This window comes from Gorilla gorilla, chromosome 16, assembly GCF_029281585.2.
Source record: "Gorilla gorilla gorilla isolate KB3781 chromosome 16, NHGRI_mGorGor1-v2.1_pri, whole genome shotgun sequence".
In the NCBI taxonomy this organism is placed as follows: domain Eukaryota; kingdom Metazoa; phylum Chordata; class Mammalia; order Primates; family Hominidae; genus Gorilla; species Gorilla gorilla.
Genome location: NC_073240.2, coordinates 40,231,574 through 40,240,918, shown reverse-complemented (window position 1 = coordinate 40,240,918; position 9,345 = coordinate 40,231,574).

Sequence of the window (9,345 nt, the reverse complement as noted above, 5' to 3'; positions counted from 1 at the left end):
TGTGCTTGCCTAGTGCTTCCAGCCAAAGATTACCTTTATTTGAGCCCAGAAACAGCTGATCTCTTCCTTCCCAATAGAGTACTTGAGATTAAGAAGTATCCTGATTGAGAGGGAAGACATTATCGTTGATCTCAAAATGTAGGTTCTCCTGTCTGACTATTGCTCCTTATCTTCCAACTCTCCTTTCTGCCTTCATACTCATCCCATTTGTTCTTTCCCTTCATGAATGCATGAATTCTCTGGGACTGGAAAATTCCCGTGGAGCTGCTGTCCATGGAGGTACAAGGTGCCATACCAAGGTACAAGGATGCAAGGGTCAGGGGCAAGGTTGGATCAGGGACCGTGATTATATATCCAAGGTGGCTGGAGGGAGTTTGCAAATCATCATTGTGCCGTGAATGGGGAGAGAGAGGGTAGTAAGAGTCAAAACTGGAGTTGTATCTAATGTCATGTTCAAAGGCATGGCAAAACCTTAACAGGGAAGATGGAGTATCAGAAGATGAGAATAGGAACAGGGCAAGAAGCTGAATGTGAGTCCCAGAAGCTTCAAGGTGAGAACTAATGCTGTGAGGGGAACAGGGGGGCTGCGATGTATTTTCAGATGGTGTGAATTGCATAGAACATGGTCAGGCCTGCTGGAAAAAGGGGCCATGCAGAAAGAATTATGAGGGCTTTAAATCACTTAGTCTTGACCCTCTGCCTACTCTGTGAGCTTTTTCCCGGCTGCACAGGACCCACCTTGTACTCTAGATTGCAGTCAACTGCTTCAGTATTATCCAGTATTTGGGCTTACTTAAATAGCCGAGTTTTCTAAAGTGCTTTATGATTATATCGTAAGCTCTTTGACAATAGAGCTGTGTCATCTTTAGAATTTCTCATAGAACCTAGCATCATCTTTGCTGGAATAATAGATGTAGAGCAATTGAACTATGGCTTCCTTGCAGCACCTACGCTTACCATAGCTTCTGTTGAGGCAAGGTAAAATTCCCTAATGGACCCATGCTTCTAAAGGACTCTGCCCATTAACTGTAGATTTGGAGGGGCCAGGCCCCTTGCTTAGGCTATGCCTTGTTTTCCTACGTGTAATACGAACCTTATGCATTTAGGGTTTACCTGGTGTGTACCATCTGCCATACTATTGTGTGTGCCATCTGCCAGATCATGGGCTTCCAGAAGCTTCTCTGAGGCTTGTTCACTGTAATGACTCCCTTGCGCCTTGAACATGTGCTTCCTTTGGGCCTCCCAACCTAGGCTTTAAGCTGTGAGTGTGTTCATGTTCATTTCTCTAGACTCTGATCTTAAATTTGTCCTCAGGACTTTGAGCAAGCACATTTTCTCTAGAAATTACCTTGGCCAATGTCTCCAGTCTAACCGATCTTGTTCTACATCAGTGTCTCTCAAATGGCAATCCAGAGTCCATCTACATTAGAATCAGCTGGAAAAACTGGAAAAATGCAGATTCCTGCCTGCTGGATCAGAATCTAGGGCTGAGCTAGAATCTGCCTTTTAACAAGTTTTCCAATGGATTGCTGATACACCCTGAAGGTGTATCATCTGTTGAATGACCATCTGTTCAGTACTACCCAGTTGGTGTGGCTCTAAGACATTGCCCTCTGTGTATCCTGTGTTTCTGCTACTCAGGACCTGGCTGCTGAATGCCTTCACCGTGGTGCATCAGACCCCACTGCTCACACCCAAAAGTAGGGCTCCAACCCTGTGGGGCGCCTCTCACCTCTGGTCTCATGATCTGTCCTCAGCCACCCTTCAGGGACTCCCTGTTCTTAAATGTGTGTCAGCTGCTCCCAGAGAGTCTGAGAGCCACACTAGACCTGCAATGCCTCGCCCATGGCTTTCTTTCCACTGAAAAGAGAATGGACTCTTATGAGGTATAACAGGGTAACTGAAAACAGGTTGAAGTTTCTGCAGCTTCAGTCACAAGTGGGAAAAATTTCTAGTGTCCATTTCCAAATCAAGGAGTAGGGGGAACTGGTAACTCAGCAGCCCAGTTGTTGAATGGGAGAGCAAATAAAGCAGCCTCCTCATGTTTCTGCTTGCTTTTGTGATTTTAAAAGGACAATAAAATGTAGAGATTATAAAATAGTAAAGGCAAGCTTTGTAAAGGCCTTCCCAATATGAAAGAACTTTTACCATCTTTCATTCCGACCAGGTCTTAGCACAGGAAGCAGGATGCGAGCAAGGCCGGGACCTCTCCTGGGATTTCTGCTCGGGCCGGGCTCAGCCACAGATCAGAGGTGGGAAGCGTCCCCTCCACTGCCTGGAGAGGGGAGAACAGACCCCTCTGTCAGTTCCTGCTGATAATAACGCAGCCTGCGTGGGCAGACATTGTGCATCCCCTGGCTGGATAGAACACGTGTCTCAATGCCTTGCTTGTTCTTCACCTTTGTGTAGCATGTGGCTTGGCAGGCGAGAGGGGATTAGTAGGCCTGTTGACAGAAATCCTGGTAGAATTCCATGTTTGAGAAACCCATCCAAAGGTGATAGCTTTGGGGCTTCATTAGGGTGGTTATCAGATCCAAAAATGTTTTCCAGAGAGTGGACCCCTCCCTCCATGTACCTGTTCTTATCTCTCTAATCTCATGAAAGTGGGGAAGGGCTAGAAACTCTTTCTCAAAAGAGACTTATGAGAAATAGCTCCCAGACTAAACTCTTTGCTCTGTGTTCACTCATGTACTTGTTTTCCAAAGCTTGCCAATTAAAAGAAAAAAAATTGTATGTGTTCAGACAAGTAGGGACCCACAGGCTGATGTGGTCAGAGGGCCACTGATGCTGAGGTTGCTCAGAGACTGGGAAGGTGGCTCAGGATGGGGTGAGCCCCTATTTCTCAGAGGTGCTGGCCTGGCCTATTTACTCCAGAACATTTAGGCCCTTAGAGGCCACAATTTTGGGGCTGCTGTGACAAATAGCCTTGGAAAGGTCATGCAGATGCATCAGTGGCATGCAGAACCTGCCATGAGTCTTGAATATAGTTGGTCTTCAAAATGTGATTGCCGAATATACACCATTGCCTTTTAGCGGGCTTTTTGTTTTATTAACCAATGCAGAACTATGCCTTTGTTTCATTCATTCTTATGTAATGGCAAACATAAAAGAATAGGTGTCTTACTCTATCTTGCTCCTAATATTGAGTCAGAGGAACTCCAAGATCAAGGTCTCTCAAAAGAGTGGTTCCCTCAGGTTCATGGACATGTTATTTCTGTGCACAAAATGAATTAATGAATGTGCATAAGACAAGGCCAGCTATCTAGAGAGTATTACCTTGTTCCTCACAAGCTTCCTTTTGACTTTTGAAAAACATGCTGCTTGTCTTGTAAGCAGTAAGTACTCATTCTCCTCTACAAAGGAAGCTTTAAAAACTGGCTAGCCTCAAGGTGGTTTTTCCCTGTCTTGCACTGGGAATACAAGCTCCTTTATCTCAAACATCTCTGGTCATTTGAGGCTCACTTGACATCCTGTAGCAGGGAGAGGTCAGGGTTGGAGATGTAATGATGGAAATCATTAGTGGTTTTAAAGCCATGAGATGGGTGAGATCACCAGGGGGAGTACATACAGAGAGAAAAGAGAAGAGGTCGAAAGACCAGGGGCACTGTAACACTAAGTATTTGGGGAGATGGGAAGAAACAGACAAAGAAGACCAGGAAGGAGCAGTGAGAGAAGTAGGTGGACAATCAGGCATGTGGGGTATCCTGGAAGCCAGAGGAAGACAGTATTTCAAGGATGCAGGAGGGGTCAACCCTGAGGAATGTTGCTGAGAGGTGTAGTCAGCTAAGGGTAAGCTCTGCCACTATTTTAACAATGTGAAGTTGTTGGTGACCTTGGAAAGGACATATTTTGGTGGAGAGGTGGTGGTGGAAGCCAGATTGGCGTGGGCTCAAAAGATTCATTCACCTTTGCTGCTCCATGAAGTGGAACAAAACAAGAGCATCAGCAACCTCCAGTCAGGGCTGATGATACCCTGTTCTGCCTGTATTATCTCCCCTAACATCCTCTCAGGAATTTTCTACACATTCGTTAGTTGATGGACATACAGACCAAGTTCCAATCAGGAGGAACTATGTCACCAGATTTTGGGATTGTAACAGTTATTGCCAAGTGTTTCAAATTGAAGCCTCAGCCTTTAGGTAGGACCATACACCATTTAAATAGGAAGGTGCCCCTTACAGATCATTGAAACTGAGTCCCCTTATTTTAGATATTGGGAAGCTGAGGCTCAGATCTGGGAGATGACTCACTGAAGGTCATACAACCACTCTGAGGCATTGCCCCCCTTCTTCCTCCCAGGTATACCTGGTGGATGAGAACCTGTACTTTTAAAAAAGATTACTGGGGGACAGATCTCCTATTTCTTTCATTTCCTTCAGATACCCACTTTGGGGCAAATTTTCTTTACAATAAATAAATAAAACTACTCAGATTGTAATATAAGCCAATTTTCCATATAAAAGATGAAGCCTACTTGGGTCCAAAAATCTGGGAAGACCCTAGTCAGGCAGCCTATTCTTTGAGAAATGAGAGGGACCCTGTGGCCCAATAAAGGGCTCACGTTCAGCAAAGACTCCAGGCTGGGGCTTCCCACACTCCTTCTTGGACTTTTTTTTTTTTTTGAGTTTTGCTCTTGTTGCCCAGGCTGGAGCGCAATGGCATGATCTCGGCTCATCACAACCTCCACCTCCTGGGTTCAAGCAATTCTCCTGCCTCAGTCTCCTGAGTAGCTGGGATTACAGGTACCTGCCACCACGCCTGGCTAATTTTTTTATTTTTTTGTTTTTTTTTTTTTGAGATGGAGTTTTGCTCTGTCGCCCAGGCTGGGGTGCAGTGGCACCATCTCTGCTCACTGCAAGCTCCGCCTCCCAGGTTCATGCCATTCTCCTGCCTCAGCCTCCCAAGTAACTGGGACTACAGCCGCCAGCCACCATGCCTGGCTAATTTTTTGTATCTTTGGTAGGGACGGGGTTTCTCCATGTTAGCCAGGATGGTCTCGAACTCCCAACTTCAGGTGATCCGCCCGCCTTGGCCTCCCAAACTGCTGGGATTACAGGCGTGAGCCACCATGCCTGGCAGGACTTTTTTTGATGTAAGCAGAGCCCCTTTTGCCAGCTTCCTTGGGCTTATTCCCCCATAGATGGCAGCTGGGATCCCAGCCTCTTGCCGGTTGATATTGTCATTCTTGGAGGGGGCCCAGGTTGGGCTAATGCTCGTGTGACTAGAGCTTGCTGGTGTTGAGGGTGTTCATCTGAAGTTCATGACCACTAGGCTTGATCTAAAAAAAGGGACGGAGCTTAGCCCCTCCACTGGGGAGTTATCGATTCTTAACCAGGGACCCAATACACCCTTCAGGCTAGTCAACTGCCTGCTCTGCCCCTAAAGTTCTCCTTCTGTACAGATACTAAAGTACAAACCCTTGCTCTGCCCTTGGAGGGGAAACCAGGCTGTGGTTGAAAAGCTGTCAGTTCCTGGGCTGGGCCTGTGTCTGCCACCACCTTCTGTAGACCTCCTACCTCCATGGAAGATAAAAAATATAAGCTCTGGACTCATTGGGGTTAGCAGCACAAAGCTTTGATTTAAAATCTTTTTATAACTTGGTTTATTAAAAAGAGAATGATAATAACCATTTGACCCAGCAATCTTATTACTGGGTGTATATCCAAAAGAAAAAGAAAGTTCTATTGAAAAGACACATGCACTCATATGTTCATTGCAACACTATTCATTGCAACACTATTCACAACAGTGAAGATGTGGAATCAACCTAGATGTCCATCAACGATGGAATGGATGAAGAAAATGTGGTGCATATACACCATGAACCATTACAAGACCATAAAAAGGAACAAAATCATGTCCTTTCCAGCAACATGGATGCAGCTGGAGGCCATTATCCTAAGCAAATAAACACAAGAACAGAAAAGCAAATACCGCATGTTCTAAGTGGGAGCTAAACATTCAGTGCACATGGACACAAAGAAGGGAAAAATAGACACTGGGGACTACTAGAGTGGGGAGGAAAAGATGGGGGCAAGGGTTGAAAAACTATTGGGCACTATGATCGTTACCTGGGTGATGGGATCATTCATACCCCAAACCTCAGCCTCATGCAATATATCCAGGTAACAAACATGTACCCCCTGAATCTAAAATAAAAGTTAAAAATAAAATTAAATAGAAAAAGAGAGCTTATAATTTGCTTTGTTCAATAACTGGAAAGAGAATCAATGAAAAAATAGAAGATCCAAGTGGGAGAGAAGTGAAACATTGGTTCTCAAGCTATGCTCCCCAGTAGAATCATCTGAGCTTTTAAAACCCTTAATACTTTGATCTCACCCTGTGTCAGTTAGATCAGAATTTTGGGAGGTGGGAGGTAAGCATCAATATTTTTAATAACTCCCCAGGTGATTGCATTTACATCCAGTTTGAAAAGTCTGTTAAAGTGTATCTCAAACTTGACTCTGTCTCACAATCATCTGGGGTCATGTTGAAATGCAGATTCCGATTCAGTGGGTCTGCAATGGAGCTTGACAGGCATCCAGGTGATGCTGAAGCTGCTGGTGTAGGGCCCACAATTTGAGATTTGAGTAGCAGGATGCTAAAAATGCTAAAGTCTTTGACACTCAGAGCCTAGCAGCAGGACCTCAGCCTGCAGGGAAAGGGCTGTGTGCCCTGGAGCAGGTGGATGTGAGAGGCAGGGGCTGTAGCAATATAGAGAGAAGCTGTAACCAACAACACACTCACAGAACTAGTTAAGGGATATTTCAGCCCTCAGCTAGAACAGGGAGAGAAACATCTGGCCTGAAGGAGGTAGAAAGCCTGTGCTTACTTGTTGTGCTGACTTGGAGGGGAGTGCTCTTGTGGGCTGAGCTCAGGGTCCTCAGTGCCTCACTGCTGTTCTGGCTCCCTTGCCCTCTGGCTTTCATTTGCTTTTCCAGAAATGGTTCTTCTGTGGCTTGAGGATACCAGTGCCAAGTCTCATGCACAGTCCTTGCAGGCCCTGAGGCTCTCTGCTGAGATTTGGCATGGGCTCCACTATCAGATCCTGATGTTATCACTTCCCGAAAGCTGTTGCTTGCTTCGCTCTTGTGCTAACAGCAAGCTCCCTTTCACAATGAAAGAGAGTCATTTGGAGAATGCTTTTGATATGTGGTTGTTTTGCATGCATTAGGCTTGTGCTCTAAAAGAGGGAGTGCACAGATCAAGGGGTGCTATGGTTTGATTGTTTGTCCCCATCAAGCCTCATGTTGAAATTTGATCCCCAATGTCAGAGGTGGGGTAATGGGAAGTATTTGGATTATGGCGGCAGATGAATAGATTGGCGTCTTCCCTGGAGGCGAGTAAATTCTCACCATTAGTTTCGATGAGCCTGGCACCTCCTCCCTCCCTCTTTCCTCCTCTCTAGCCATGTGACTCCTGCACATGCTAGCTCCCCTTCACCCTCCACCACAAGTGGAAGCAGCCTGAGGCTCTCTCCAGATGCAGACACCCAAGCTTGAACGTTTCAGCCATCTAAATCTTGAGCCAAATGAACCTTTTTTCTTTATAATATATCCAACCTAAGGTATTCCTTTATAGCAACACAAAATGAACTAAGACATTGGAGAATGGTTAAAATCCAGAGGCAGGTTGGGAGGAAGGAGGAGAGTTCAGGAGGAAGAGCAAGATGGACTTGGGGTTGCACAGGAAAGCACTTGTGAAAGTGATGATGTGATGGTTAATACTGAGTGTCAACTTGATTGGATTGAAGGATGCAAAGTATTGTTCCTAAGTGTGTCTGTGAGGGTGTTGCCAAAGGAGATTAATATTTGAGTCAGTGGACTGGGAGAGGTAGACCCACCTTCAATCTGGGTGAGTACCATCTAATTAGCTGCCAGCACAGCTAGAATAAGGCAGGCAGGAGAAAATGGAAGAGTAGACTTACTGAGTCTTCCGGCCTTCAACTTTCTCCCATGCTGGATGCTTCCTGCCCTCAAATATTGGACTCCAAGTTCTTCAGCTTTTGGACTCTTGGATTTACACCTGTGGTTTGCCAGGGACTCTTGGGCCTTTGGCCACAAACTGAAGACTGCACTGTTGGCTTCCCTACTTTTGAGGTTTTGGGACTCGGACTGGCTTCCTTGCCTCTTAGCTTGCAGATGGCCTGTTGTGGGACTTCACCTTGTGATCATGTGAGTCAATACTCATTAATAAACTCCACTTTATATATACATCTATCCTATTAGTTCTGTCCCTCTAGAGAACCCTGACATTTTCGCTGGTGGGGAAAATGGCCAGTATGGTCATGGCCACACAGTTGAGACTTTATGTAAGGTAGGTTTGGCTCAGAGTAAAGGTATCTACTTAGCTACGTTGAAACCCAGTCTAACATCTATGCAGATGTTCCCATTCTTAGTGTTCACCTCATTCTTGGTTTCACATCTACCTCTGTTCAGGGTTTAGATTTTTAAATGCTCCCCAAAATGTCCTCTCACTTGGTCTCTGTAACTCCATTTCCCTGTGTGGTAGGAATAAGGGCTGACAATTTTATATTACTAATTGGATGTGCAAAGAAAATGTAAATTTTATTTTCCATAATGGAGCTAATCTTGCTCCAGTACCCTCCCCCAGATGGGTAGAAAAGAAAACATGTTTCTAGTTTTTCAAGTTGCCAATTAAAGCATCTCAGACTCACTCTTTTGGTTTGAAAGTGTCTTTCAGTTTAAAATAGTCACCTTTGTGGAAACATCTCCTTGGGGTAAATTCTCAACATTTCAGGCTCCTATCTCTGTTTTTTCTCCTCTCCAAAAAGTGGTTGTAGGGCCTTATTTGGGTGGGGAGGGGCCCCAGATGCATGCATGCAGGCTTGTATTGACCCCTGTGTTCTTTCTGCTCTCTGTAGCCAGACCATAGATGGGTCTTGTCCCTGAGTTCCTGTGCAGAGCCCTTCTAGCATTTGAGGGCCATCTATGGACAAGTCTATTAATCTATGATACAGTGTGAATATTTGTGTTCCCTCCAAGATTCACAGGTTAAAACCTCATCTCCAATGCAAGAGTGTTGAGAGGTGGCACCTAATGTGAAGTGTTTAGGTCATGAGGGCTCCATCCTCACGAATGGATTAACAATTGTATAAAAAGGGCTCAGAAAACTGGGTTTGCTCTCTTCTGCCATTCTGCCATGTGAGGAAAGAGTTCATCCTCTCTGGAGGTTGCAACATTCAAGGCCCCACCTTGGAAGCAGAGACTGGGCTTTTACCAGACCCCAGACCTACTAGCGCCTTGATCTTGGACTTCCTAGCCTCTGAAAGTGTGAGAAATAAATTTCATTCTTTATAAATTACCCAGTCAATGGACTCACAAT